Source organism: Triturus cristatus, chromosome 2_1, assembly GCF_964204655.1.
Source record: "Triturus cristatus chromosome 2_1, aTriCri1.1, whole genome shotgun sequence".
Classification (NCBI taxonomy): domain Eukaryota; kingdom Metazoa; phylum Chordata; class Amphibia; order Caudata; family Salamandridae; genus Triturus; species Triturus cristatus.
In genome coordinates, this window is record NC_140581.1 from 903,988,607 (window position 1) to 904,002,158 (window position 13,552).

At 51.8% G+C, this 13,552-nt stretch overlaps 1 long non-coding RNA gene across 1 annotated transcript in view; it reads right to left on the minus strand.

Annotated features, from left to right (window-relative positions):
• Positions 1 to 402: 402 nt before the first annotated feature.
• Positions 403 to 13,552, minus strand: part of LOC146866076 (uncharacterized) — a 65,102-nt gene continuing 51,952 nt past the window's right edge. Inside the window, exon 3 of the long non-coding RNA XR_014970378.1 lies at positions 403 to 906. This is a non-coding gene — a long non-coding RNA (uncharacterized LOC146866076). The remainder of the gene's footprint in view (positions 907 to 13,552) is intronic.

Sequence of the window (13,552 nt, forward strand, 5' to 3'; positions counted from 1 at the left end):
CTTCTGGGACGGGGGGTGTGATGCTGCTGCTGGTGTCGATGCTCTCCGCAGCATCCCCTGCAGCAGTTGTCGACGCCTGACTAGTCAATAGCACCCCTAGTGCACTTGTCACCTGCACCATCCCCCGAGACAGGTCGCTGCAGCACTGTGTTAGGCCCTCCTGCATCGTCACAGAGCGCCGGCACAGTAGAGAAGTCGCAGTTGCCAGACGGTTGAGTGCCCTGCTGGTAGTGTCCCTTCTCTGGCGTTCCCGGCGCCGTGCTTCGATGTCAGCATCTAATTTGCTGCACAACTGCTGGATTGACTGGGACATGTCCCGAATGCCCGCAGCCATGCCGCTAATGTTATTGTCCATGTTGACTAATGTTGTCTTCATCACCCGCATGTGCCTCTGGACTGACATGACTGCCTTTGATTGCAGGTGCTGTTGTTTCAACATTTGGCCCTCGAGCCCCAAGAAGACACCATGGCCGTCAGTGGGTGCTGGTGGACTCTGGACACGCGACCTGCGGCGCCCTCTTGCTCCCGTCTGTGCTGCCTGTGAGGTGTGGGGCACAGTGGCATGGCTCCCTTCCTGGGGCCCGGTGCGGTCTTCTGGGCCCATGCTGTCGTCTGACGAGGTGTCTAAGGCTCGTAGCCTGGCTGCTGGACGCCTCCTCATTCTCACACCTGCAAGCGGAGATGTGGCCGGTGATTCGAACATGAGTGGCGATGCTGGCTCTGGTTGTGGTGATGCTGGCTCTCGGTGAGGTGATGCTGGCTCTGGGTGCGGCGAGGCTGGCTGTGTTGGTGGTGCGGCTGCCAGTGGGCCTGCTCCCTGGTCTGAACTCGTGCTGGCTAGAGGTGATATTTGTGGCCGGTGTGCCGTCTCTCCTGCAGCATGCCCTGTCCTGCATGATGTCACATCTGTGGACAGAAATACAACATTGGCTCAGTGTCCCCGAAGGGCTGCATTGCAAGCGTCACAATAAATCATTTCACATTCCAAAATGTCCTCTGTCTCCTTGTGCCTCGAGTGCGTGACATGCCTTGTTGCCCTGTAACATATACTTCATGGTTAGTGTTGCCCTGACTACATCTCCCGGAATGCATTGCCTGTCTGCACTGACACGTGTGGACTGCAGTGTGATTCTCGTTTCACAATGGGGGATGTGGGATAGGGGTAGGGGGGGGCTACTTTGCTGTGCTTTCGTCTTACCTTGGTGTGTTGCGGCTCTGGCAGAGCTGTCGGCGTCCCCAAGACCCACGACGCTCTCTTGCTCGATTGTGGCCGCCACCAGCTCCTCCAGTTCGGTGAGGGCAGGTGCCCTGTTGGTTCCACCTCCGGTCTGGCTGGCCTCCTTCTGGATGTCGCCCATCTTCCTCTTGGTTACAATCCTCAGGTCATACCAGCGCTTTTTGAGGACCTCAATGTCCCTGTGGGTCACTCCCACAGCATTGACCTGCGCCTGGATGGCCAGCCATATGTTGCGCTTTTCAGCCTCAGGCACTTGCAGGGATTGCCTTCCAAACAGCTTCTGGTGCTGCTTCACCACCTCCTCCACCAGCACCTGGAGTTCCTTGGGGCTAAATTTCAGCTTCCTCCTCCTTTCCCCTCCGTCTCTCTGTGTTCTCTGGCTGGACATGCTGTTCGTTTACCCGCTCGCACATGCAACGGCTCCCTGCCTCTCCTCTGCACTCCAAGCCTCTCCAGGGTCGGCTAATTATGTACACCTGCCTGGGTGTGGCCACTTCGGCTAATTATGTACACCTGCCTGGGTGTGGGCACTTCCTGGTTGGGTGGGCTGTCGTTGCACAGGATTAGCTGTTTCGTCAAGTCATGTGATTTTATTTACCGAATCCGTACATACCGATTCGGTATTTTCCGATTCGGTAAATACCACCTCGGTATTTTCCGATTCGGTAAATTCCACCTCGGTATTTTCCGATTCGGTAAATACCACCTCGGTATTTACCGATTCGGTGAATTCCGATTCGTGATTACCGAATGTTACCGAATCGGTAACTGTTACCGAATTTTTACCTACATATAACTTACCGATTCTAATTTACCGATTCGGTACGGCTCGGTATTTAAGAACCGGTAAAATTTATTTACCTACATGAGGCCCAATGTGTGGAAATCGGGTGTCCATGAATATTTATAATTTGTGCATCACTGAGTAAGTTTCAGGATTTGTTTTGATCCTATTAAAATCTCTGTTTTTAGCACTCTTGAGAAATACAAAAAAGTGCTTACATTTTGCTTTCCTAACTGTTCGAGGCATATAGTTCATTTACAGGTATTTACATTTTGTTGTGTATTGAAAAAATCAACATCCTACATTGTTACATACTTAACTTTAAAAACCCCTCTCACTTTGCAGTCAAAAAAAGGAAAGTAAACATCAATCCCCATGTTAAAAGAATAAAGCAGCCTGATGTTTGACCACTGTCTTTAAATTATTGGCAAATGTGACAAGTTAAACACAGAATTTAAAGGCATGTTTATTTATTTCTCCAACTTTTGGGACCCACCAGTTGAACAAGACCCACAGTTTGGGAAACACTGGTTCAGGTTATTATTTTATATGGACTAACATTATGTTTACGATATCAAACACAAGGGGCCAGATTTACTAACATTTAGCGTCATGGTTGCACCACTTTCTTGGTGCATCCATGACGTAAAATGCTAGTAGATATTTGCAAAGTCCCGCAAGGTGAAATTTGCATCGCCTTGTGTGGCTTTGTAAAAAACATTTTTAACTCAATGCAGCGGCTGCGCTGCATTGTGTTACATTTCATTCTGGGAGGCGTTGCATGGATGGAAATTGGCAATCCCATGCATCCACCCATGAATTTCACGCAATCCCAGATTTACAAAGGTTTGTAAACCTGGGATTGTGTCAAATTGTTACACCTCTCAAAGGATGGAGTAATGAGGAAAAAATCTTTTTTCTCCTCATTATTTTCTCTATGAATCTGTGCTGCAATCTGCAGCACACATAGAAAGAGGAAAATGCCTTGAGAGATTTGTAATTGTGCGGGAAGGTATCCCTTCCTGCACGGGGCATGGTTTGACACCATGGCCGCGTAGATGTGCTCTGAAAGAGCTCCGTGCGGCTGCCTGAGATAGATCAATATCCTGGGAAATCCTGGCTCTCAAACGCATGGGAATTGATCCCCTGGGACCCGGAAGTCCACCAGCTGCAATACGAGTGCAGAGAGGAGCCGTGGAACCCCAGGAAAGCGGAAGCGGAGCACGGGTCCAGGTGACCAGCTGACACCATTTTGGGATTGGCTTGAAGAGAATACGCGGAGGCGCTGGCCTACAGATTTACTGGACCCCACTGTGAGAGGAGGAAACAGGCTGGTGACGAAGGACCTGGGGCGGGGGGAGATGCCCCCAGGCCCCCCTCATCGGCTCTGGAGTGCTAGGAAGATATTCAACGAGAGTCCCCCCCAGGGAGCCTGGTTAATGTGATTGATGGCGGGCTGATTGGACTTGCCAAGCTGGGAGTAAGCGGCGCATCGCGGTGGATGGGAAGTTCTCACTCCAGGGGGGGGAAATATCAGAACGGCCTGCACTATTACTGAACTCTCGCATATCGGTATCGGAGGAGAGGTCACTTCACATGAGTGAGAACTGAACCCTTGATGGGGTTGGAACCATTGGGAAGAGATACACTAAGCACACCCCAGTTGAAGAGAAACATATAGACAAACCCTGCTGCAACTGGTTGGACAGTATGGGGAAGGACAAAACAGCAAAAGCACAATCCAACAAAATATCGAACTATGCCCAGCCTATCTCCCATGGCCCAGAGAACAGGAATGAGGACCAAGTAATGGAAAAGGGAACACTGGAAGGGGCCGCTGAAGAGGCACCGACACTGATGGATGTTAATCGGGCCGTTCAGTCCACTAGGGACGATATGATCAGGAAGATTGATGCTGTGGCCATAGACGCTAATTGTTAGACCTGGCACCATTGGCGTGGGTCACCCTTCCATTTTTGTCTGTGCCTCAATGTATTTTTGTGCTGGTGTTAGCTGCTCAGTGCCCTGTGCCACTGCCATCCAGTGCCACAGGGCAAGTGCTCCCTATGGATAAAAGGTATTATGTGATTTGACTTCCATGTTTGGGTTATTTGGTTTACTATCAGTCCCTAGTAGAGTGCACCAGGGGTGCCAAGGGCTTGTATATCCAAATGCTGCTAGTGGGCTTGCAGCACTGGTTGTACCACCCACAGAAGCAGCCTGGTAAAATATGTCTAAGGTCTGCCATTGCAGAACCTGCAGGCAGTCTGGTACTGTCATGCTGACTGGGCAAGTGTCCCCACTTGTCAGTCCCTCAACCTTCCCTTACCTTCATGTTAGTCACCCCTAAGGTAGGCCCTAGGGCAGGGTGCATTGTAAGGATAAGGTAGGACATGCCCTGAAGTGTGTGGCATGTCCTAATAGTGAATTACAGCCATTTTCGTTTTTCACTATTGTAAGGCTACCTGCTCTCCATAGGCCAGAATGGGCTGCTAGATTATAACACTCTATAATCCTAGCGGGCTCAGGAAGCATGGTAGAAATTCATGTTTAGTATGCCTGAACTCAGAATAATAAAATACATCTTTTAGCAAAGGTTATTTTAATATTCTGGGTTTGCAAATGCTACTTTTAGAAAGTTAGCCTTTGCGTGCCTAACCATTTCAGTCCGCCTCTGCTGGGAGGGGCTGTCTTCTTTGTGTGTATCTTGAGTGACAGGGCTGGGAAGTTTCAGGAGACAGGCTGGGGCTGCCAGGTGGTGAATAGAGAGATTACACCAGGATGGGTGGGAGGAGTGCACCTTGACTCTGAATAGGGCCGTGCTCTGCCACCACAATGCTGGCTCCACCCCCTAGGGAGCGTCTGATGTCTCTGCCCTGCCTGCTGAAAGAAGAAGCCAGAGTCCCAACAACAAAGTGCTCCTCACTGAAAAGAACTGGACTGAGATTATGCAAAGGCCCCCCTGGCCTGTAAAGACAAAAGAAACTTGGTATAAATGTAGGAGCCCTGCTCCTAAGAAATCAGATCCTGCTTGAACCACGAAGAAACTCTGCCTGACTAGAAGGACCTAGAAGCTGAAGGAGGAGTAACTTTCCCTAACCTGGGGGATTGGCCTGCAGCTGGTGCCTTGCTGAGAAAGGAGAGGAAAAGACTAAAAGAGACTTTGCACTTTGCTTCAACAAATCTCCAAGGGCTTGGAAGAGAGCTTGCCCCCCTGAACTGAGTCCCAGGACCATTGGACTCATCTGCCTTCCAAAACTGAGTTGCCCTGACAATTCTTGCTAGTTTCCCGCTGGATTTGGCCCCAGTACGACTCGTACCCCATCCGCCGCGAAGCCGTGTCTTTGCCGCCCGGCACCGTGTGTCTACGCTGATTTAAAAGCGGTAGTACGCACCGTATCCCTCCCGGCCGCATCGCACCTAACCTTCCCCGCCGATTCGAGTCGTACAGCCCTGGCTGCCTAATCCTGTACACCGGACCCAAGCTTCGTTGTCCCGCAGGTACGGTCCTTACGCTGCTAACGTACTGCACCGTGCCGTACTCAGAGCCGAGACGCCGCATCACACTGATCCTCCCCGTACGCTGTACGGCTCGCCGAGAAGTGTCGCCGCCTATCCGCACCGAAGGTACGGCTCGAACGCCGAACGCCACGGACTCTGCAAGCCGATCCGGGCCATCCGCACGTATCCCTAAAGGTCCCGTACCAACGCCGCGTACCGACGCCACGACCCGACCAGCATCCGAATACGTTGCCGAGCTACGACCCGGACCCATCGACTTGTCCCGCACTGTCCGTCGTGGACCCTACAAAAACTAAGGTACTTTGTTCTGTTCGCACTGCAGCGTGCACGCCACGGACCCCGGAGTCCGCAACGATTGTTAGACTCGTACTTTCTTTGTTTTTAATGCCAACAAGTCGCACATCCAGGTACGAACCGTACAGAGCCTTGACAGAAGCGTACTTATGTGAAAGAAGCATATTTTAACTAAAAGAAGCCTATTTTTACATTTTAAGCCTTTTTACAAGAACATTGAACTTTAAAATAATACTGTGGTCATTTTATTCGTTATTCTGGTCTTGTGCTAAGCCTTATATAAAGAAAACTATTTTTGATACAACCTTGACTGGTGTCCATTTGTGGTGTGTCATTGTATTACTGTATGTGTTCACAAATGCTTAACCTATGACGCCCTGAGAATAGTCTTGACTGCTTGCGCCACACTACCTAAAGGGTAAGCAGGGGTTATTTGAAAGGGTGATCCCCTTACTCTGACTTAGAAGTAAGAGTCCCTGCTTGTCACAAGTGCATACCTGTGCCAACCAGAGATTCCCAATTCTAACATTGGTGGTCAGCGGTGAGGATTTGAATTTGCCTTTGTGATTCATGTACAGTGATTGAGTGAACACCACGTAGTGAGTTCAGACCGATAACGCAGCCACACAGTATTGATTTTTGTTTTGCTGAAGAATCTCCACTTTAAGAAACCATGCCTAGCTCAGTCAATGGAGGCAGGGCGTCCTCTATATTCTCTGGGGGGGTTGATGACATAGACTGGGAGGAGAAGGCACTGAGGAGGTGCACAAGTGAAGTCTTGAAGGGATACCTCTCCAAGTACAGAATTAACCAAACTGGATTGAAAAACAAGGAGCAGTACACAAAGGCGCTGAGGGCCTGGTACGAATCCAAGTTCCCAGAGAATGTGCTGGAGGTGATACCCCCAGAAGGTGTTTCTGAGCCTGGCAGAGGCCTGTCGCCAGAGGAGATGGCCGACAGGATTGCTGCAAGAGCACATGAAGTGGAGATGGCAAAACTTCAAATGGAAATGGAAAGACAAAGGCTGGCCATGGAGCATGAGGTAAAAATGAGGGAGTTGGATCTCAAGGCCAAGAGTTTAGACCGCTCTCCCTCTGGTGGCAGCAATTTAACAGAGTCAAGGGTGCACATTCCTAAAGATGTGGTGAAAGAGTATTACAAGCAGGATGATATTGGGCAGTGGTTCAGGGCCTATGAAGTAGCCATGTCCTCCCACCGGGTCCCTGAGAGAGATTGGGGAGCGGGGTTGTGGGGAAGGTTCCTGAGTGAGGGGCGGGACACACTGCTAGATCTCCCCTCTGATGTCACCACATCCTATCCACACATGAAGGAAGCTCTGATGACAAGGTATGGGTTAACTTCTGAATGGTACAGGCAGAGATTTAGGGAATGCACCAAGAAACCTGGTACCACTTATGTAGAATATGTGACTTTTTTTTTCCAGAGTGCTAGATGGTTGGGTGAAGGGTAGCAAAGTAAATGATTACCAAGGGCTGTTTGATCTAATTGCATGGGAGCACTTGTCTGATAATTGTTTTCCTGAGCTACGTCAGCACCTGATCAATAGCAAGCTAACTAACCCTAGGAAGCTTGCTGAGGAGGCGGACCGCTGGATCAGCACCAGGGTCCACAAGGGTCCCGTGGGAGGCCCCGCCAAAGGTGGTCAGGGTCCCCAGCAGAAGAGTGGGGGGGACAAGGGTAAACAGAGGGAGTTCTACAGAGGGCCCCAAAGTAATCCCCAGGGGAACCAAGGGAAAGGTTCTCAGCCACCCCCGCAGCAGGCTGGGGCCCCGACAGGTAACCCTGTTCAAAGAGGGCCCCCCAGATGTTACAAGTGTAACAACCTGGAGCACTATTCCATGGATCCCAAGTGCCCCATGTTTGGTAAACCAGCACCCCCTGGTGCTCCACCCTCTAAGCAGATGGCTAGTGTAGCCTTTGGGAGGGAGGTAGATGTCCAAGGGGAGGGGGATCCCGTACAGATGACCCTAGTCTCATTAGGAGACGGTGAGATGGTCGCTGAGGCCCAACTGCCCCCCAATACTCAAAAGTATGGGCAGTGGGTGACCATAAATGGCAAAAGGGTGGGGGCTCTTAGAGATACAGAAGCCAGTGTGACTGCTGTCAAGCAACACCTGGTGTCTCAAGAGCAGGTGGTCCCACACGCATTCTGCCGTGTTGTCAACGCTGACAACACAGAGAGTCATTGTCCAATGGCTCAAGTTCCCTTTGAGTGGGGGGGGGTCTCTGGTACTCTGCAAGTCGCTGTGAGAACTGCCATGCCTGTAGACTGTCTCCTAGGGAATGATTTGGATAGCTCCCCTTGTGAAAAGGTGGAGAAGACAACTCACCTGCGGATGGTGGGTTTACCTGATTGGGCGTGCGTGACCACCCGGTCGATGGCAGCCAGTAGGGGTGTTGAAGGGACCCTGGAGCCTGAGGGAGAGGCCCAGGAACCGGCCTTAGGGAGAGGACGCAGGAGGCACGGGAAACCGGCTCCTAAAGTTCCCACGGCCCAGGAGGAAGCAGACCTTGAGGGGGATGCCCTGGAGCCTACCGGGGAACAGATAGCCAAACTGGGGGACCTGCCTGAGCTGACCCATTGGCAGCAAGAAGGAGGCCCCACCAGGGAGAAATTCTCCAGGGAGCAGAAGGAGTGCCCCTCTCTAGTGGGTATGCGGCAGCAGGCTGCAGCCCAGGCCAATGGTGATCAGTCCGGTACTCACTTAATCTACTGGGAGAACGACCTCCTGTACTCAGAGCCTAAGGTTGCTGAACCTGAGTCAGCCCGTGCGCTGGTGGTACCCCAGAAGTTCAGAGCCTTTCTACTGGGGCTGGCTCACGACGTTCCGTTAGCAGGTCATTTGGGGCAGGACAAGACCTTCGAAAGGCTTGTCACCCACTTTTATTGGCCTCAAATGCGCAGGAGTTCTGACACTCACTGCAGGACATGCCAGACTTGCCAGGCAAGTGGTAAGAGTGGAAGGAAGCTGCGGGCTCCACTCCAACCTTTCCCTGTGGTCAGTACCCCATTCCAGCGAGTGGGGATTGACATTGTGGGGCCACTGGACCCCAAGACAGCCATGGGCAACAGGTTTATCCTGGTCTTGGTGGACCATGCCACCCGGTACCCTGAAGCCATCCCTCTAAGGACAGTGACGGCCCCCGTGGTGGGACAGGCACTGATGGGAATTTTCTCATGAGTAGGATTCCCTCTAGAGGTGGTGTCTGACAGGGGGACCAATTTCATATCGAAATATATGAAATCTCTTTGGCAAGAGTGTGGTGTGACAAACAAGTTCACCACCCCTTACCATCCCCAAGGAAACGGGTTGGTTGAGAGATTCAACCGAACCCTGAAGGGCATGATTATGGGCCTTGAGGAGCCCATGAGGCGTAAGTGGGACGTCCTCTTACCATGCCTTCTCTTCGCGTACCGTGAGGTGCCACAGAAGTCTCTGGGGTTCAGTCCCTTTGAGCTTCTGTATGGCCACCCAGTACGAGGACCTCTTAGTCTGGTCAAGGAAGGCTGGGAGCAATCTCCGAGGAAACCTCCCCAGAATGTATATAGTTACATGCTGGCCTTTCGGAACCAGACTAGGCGTTTCAGGCAACTTGTTGAGGCAAATCTGGAAGCCAGCCAGGAGGAAATGAAGCGGTGGTACGACCAGATTGCCACTCTAGTTGAGCTTCAACCTGGTCGAAAGGTATGGGTCCTGGCACATGTGGAGCCCTGTGCACTCCAGGAGAACTGGACTGGACCCTTTGAGATTGTGGAGCGCAAGAGTTCTGTCACCTACTTGGTGGACTTGCAGTCTCCTAGGAACCCCTTAAGGGTCCTACATGTCAATCGACTAAAGCCCCACTTGGAGAGGTCCGAAGTGGGCATGCTCTTGGCCACAGATGATGGGACGGAGGAGGAGTCTGAGCCTCTTCCTGACCTCCTGGTAGCCTCAGAGCAAGACGGGTCAGTGGATGGAGTTAACCTCTCACCCACCCTGACCCCTGAGCAACAGGATGACTGCCGCCAGCTGCTGGGGCAGTTTCCTGACCTGTTCTCCCTGGTTCCTGGTATCACAGATTGGTGCGTCCATGATGTGGATACAGGAGACAGCTTACCTGTGAAGCACAAAGCTTACAGGGTAACTGACAGGGTCAGAGCCTGCATCAAAGAGGAGGTCTCAAAGATGCTTGCTCTAGGGGTGGTTGAGTCCTCCAGCAGTCCTTGGGCCAGCCCAGTGGTCTTGGTCCCAAAGGCTGCCGCGCCGGGTGCCACACCCGAACTCCGGTTCTGTGTGGACTACAGAGGACTCAGTCACGAAGACTGACGCGCACCCCATCCCCAGAGCTGACGAGCTCATCGATCGGTTAGGGGCTGCACGGTACCTCAGCACGTTTGATTTAACATCTGGGTACTGGCAGATCGCCTTGACTGATGGGGCCAAAGAGAGGTCCGCATTCTCCACACCAGATGGGCATTTCCAGTTCCGGGTTATGCCATTTGGGATGAAGAATGCCCCTGCCACCTTCCAGAGGTTGGTCAACCAGGTGTTGGCTGGGCTGACCGAGTTCAGCGCCGCATACCTGGATGACATCGCAGTGTTCAGTGGCACATGGAAAGAACACCTGCAACATCTCTGGGAAGTGTTGATGGCACTGCGCAAGGCAGGCCTCACGATCAAGGCAAGCAAGTGTCAGATCGGGCAGGGATCAGTGGTGTACTTGGGACACCAAGTGGGGAACGGCCAGGTGGCGCCCCTCCAACCCAAGATTGAAACCATCCTGGCTTGGGAGCCCCCAAAGACCCAGACAGAGGTGAGGGCCTTTTTAGGACTCACAGGGTAGTACAGGAGGTTTGTCAAGGGGTATGGCAGCATTGTTGCCCCCTTGACCGAGCTGACTTCGAAGAAGCAGCCCAGAAAAGTGATATGGACTGACACCTGTCAGAAGGCTTTTGACACCCTGAAAACTGCCATGTGCACGGCGCCCGTGCTCTTGGCTCCTGACTTCTCCAAAGAATTCCTTGTGCAGACAGATGCATCAGAGCATGGTGTAGGGGCTGTTCTCTCACAGATGACTGAGGAGGGCTGGTACTAACCTGTAGCCTTCATAAGTAGGAGGTTACTTCCCCGGGAACAAAAGTGGAGTGCGATTGAGCGAGAAGCATTTGCTGTGGTCTGGGCATTGAAGGAGCTAAGACCCTACTTGTTTGGGTCTCACTTCCGGGTTCAAACCGACCAAAGGCCCCTCAGGTGGTTGATGCAGATGAGGTGGTCCAATTCCCTACAGGGGATAGATTTCACGGTGGAACATCGCCCCGGTATAGACCACGCCAACGCTGATGGTCTTCCAGAGTTTTCCGCCTTAGTGATGAGAACTCCCTGGGGTAGGGTAGTTCTCCCCACATTTCAGCTGGAGAGGACACGTGTTAGACCTGGCACCATTGGCGTGGGTCACCCTTCCATTTTTGTCTGTGCCTCAATGTATTTTTGTGCTGGTGTTAGCTGCTCAGGGACCTGTGCCACTGCCATCCAGTGCCACAGGGCAAGTGCTCCCTATGGGAAAATGTATTATGTGAATTGACTTCCATGTTTGGCTTATTTGGTTTACTATCAGTCCCTAGTAGAGTGCACCAGGGGTGCCAAGGGCTTGTATATCCAAATGCTGCTAGTGGGCTTGCAGCACTGGTTGTGCCACCCACAGAAGCAGCCTGGTAAAATATGTCTAAGGTCTGCCATTGCAGAACCTGCAGGCAGTCTGGTACTGTCATGCTGACTGGGCAAGTGTCCCCACTTGCCAGTCCCTCAACCTTCCCTTACCTTCATGTTAGTCACCCCTAAGGTAGGCCCTAGGGCAGGGTGCATTGTAAGGATAAGGTAGGACATGCCCTGAAGTGTGTGGCATGTCCTAATAGTGAATTACAGCCATTTTCGTTTTTCACTATTGTAAGGCTACCTGCTCTCCATAGGCCAGAATGGGCTGCTAGATTATAACACTCTATAATCCTAGCGGGCTCAGGAAGCAAGGTAGAAATTCATGTTTAGTATGCCTGAACTCAGAATAATAAAATACATCTTTTAGCAAAGGTTATTTTAATATCCTGGATTTGCAAATGCTACTTTTAGAAAGTTAGCCTTTGCGTGCCTAACCATTTCAGTCCGCCTCTGCTGGGAGGGGCTGTCTTCTTTGTGTGTATCTTGAGTGATAGGGCTGGGAAGTTCCAGGAGACAGGCTGGGGCTGCCAGGTGGTGAATAGAGAGATTACACCAGGATGGGTGGGAGGAGTGCACCTTGACTCTGAATAGGGCCGTGCTCTGCCACCACAATGCTGGCTCCACCCCCTGGGGAGCGTCTGATGTCTCTGCCCTGCCTGCTGAAAGAAGAAGCCAGAGTCCCAACAACAAAGTGCTCCTCACTGAAAAGAACTGGACTGGGATTATGCAAAGGCCCCCCTGGCCTGTAAAGACAAAAGAAACTTGGTATAAATGTAGGAGCCCTGTTCCTAAGAAATCAGATCCTGCTTGAACCACGAAGAAACTCTTCCTGACTAGAAGGACCTAGAAGCTGAAGGAGGAGTAACTTTCCCTAACCTGGGGGATTGGCCTGCAGCTGGTGCCTTGCTGAGAAAGGAGAGGAAAAGACTAAAAGAGACTTTGCACTTTGCTTCAACAAATCTCCAAGGGCTTGGAAGAGAGCTTGCCCCCCTGAACTGAGTCCCAGGACCATTGGACTCATCTGCCTTCCAAAACTGAGTTGCCTGGACAATTCTTGCTTGTTTCCCGCTGGATTTGGCCCCAGTACGACTCGTACTCCATCCGCCTCGAAGCCGTGTCTTTGCCGCCCAGCACCGTGTGTCTACGCTGATTTAAAAGCGGTAGTACGCACCGTGTCCCTCACGGCCGCATCGCACCTAACCTTCCCCGCCGATTCGAGTCGTACAGCCCTGGCTGCCTAATCCTGTACACCGGACTCAAGCTTCGTTGTCCCGCAGGTACGGTCCGTACGCTGCTAAAGTACTGCACCGTGCCGTACTCAGAGCCGAGACGCCGCATCACACTGATCCTCCCCGTACGCTGTACGGCTCGCCGAGAAGTGTCGCCGCCTATCTGCACCGAAGGTACAGCTCGAACGCCGAATGCCACGGACTCTGCAAGCCGATCCGGGCCATCCGCACGTATCCCTGAAGGTCCCGTACCAACGTCGCGTACCAACGCCGCGACCCGACCAGCATCCGAATACGTTGCCGAGCTACGACCCGGACCCATCGACTTGTCCCGCACTGTCCGTCGCGGACCCTACGAAAACTAAGGTACTTTGTTCGGTTTGCACCGCAGCGTGCACGCCACGGACCCCGGAGTCCGCAACGATTGTTAGACTCGTACTTTCTTTGTTTTTAATGCCAACGATTCGCACATCCAGGTACGAACCGTACAGAACCTTGACAGAAGCGTACTTATGTGAAAGAAGCATATTTTAACTAAAAGAAGCCTATTTTTTGCATTTTAAGCCTTTTTACAAGAACATTGAACTGTAAAATAATACTGTGGTCATTTTATTCGTTATTCTGGTCTTGTGCTAAGCCTTATATAAAGAAAACTATTTTTGATACAACCTTGACTGGTGTCCATTTGTGGTGTGTCATTGTATTACTGTATGTGTTCACAAATGCTTAACCTATGACGCCCTGAGAATAGTCTTGACTGCTTGCGCCACAC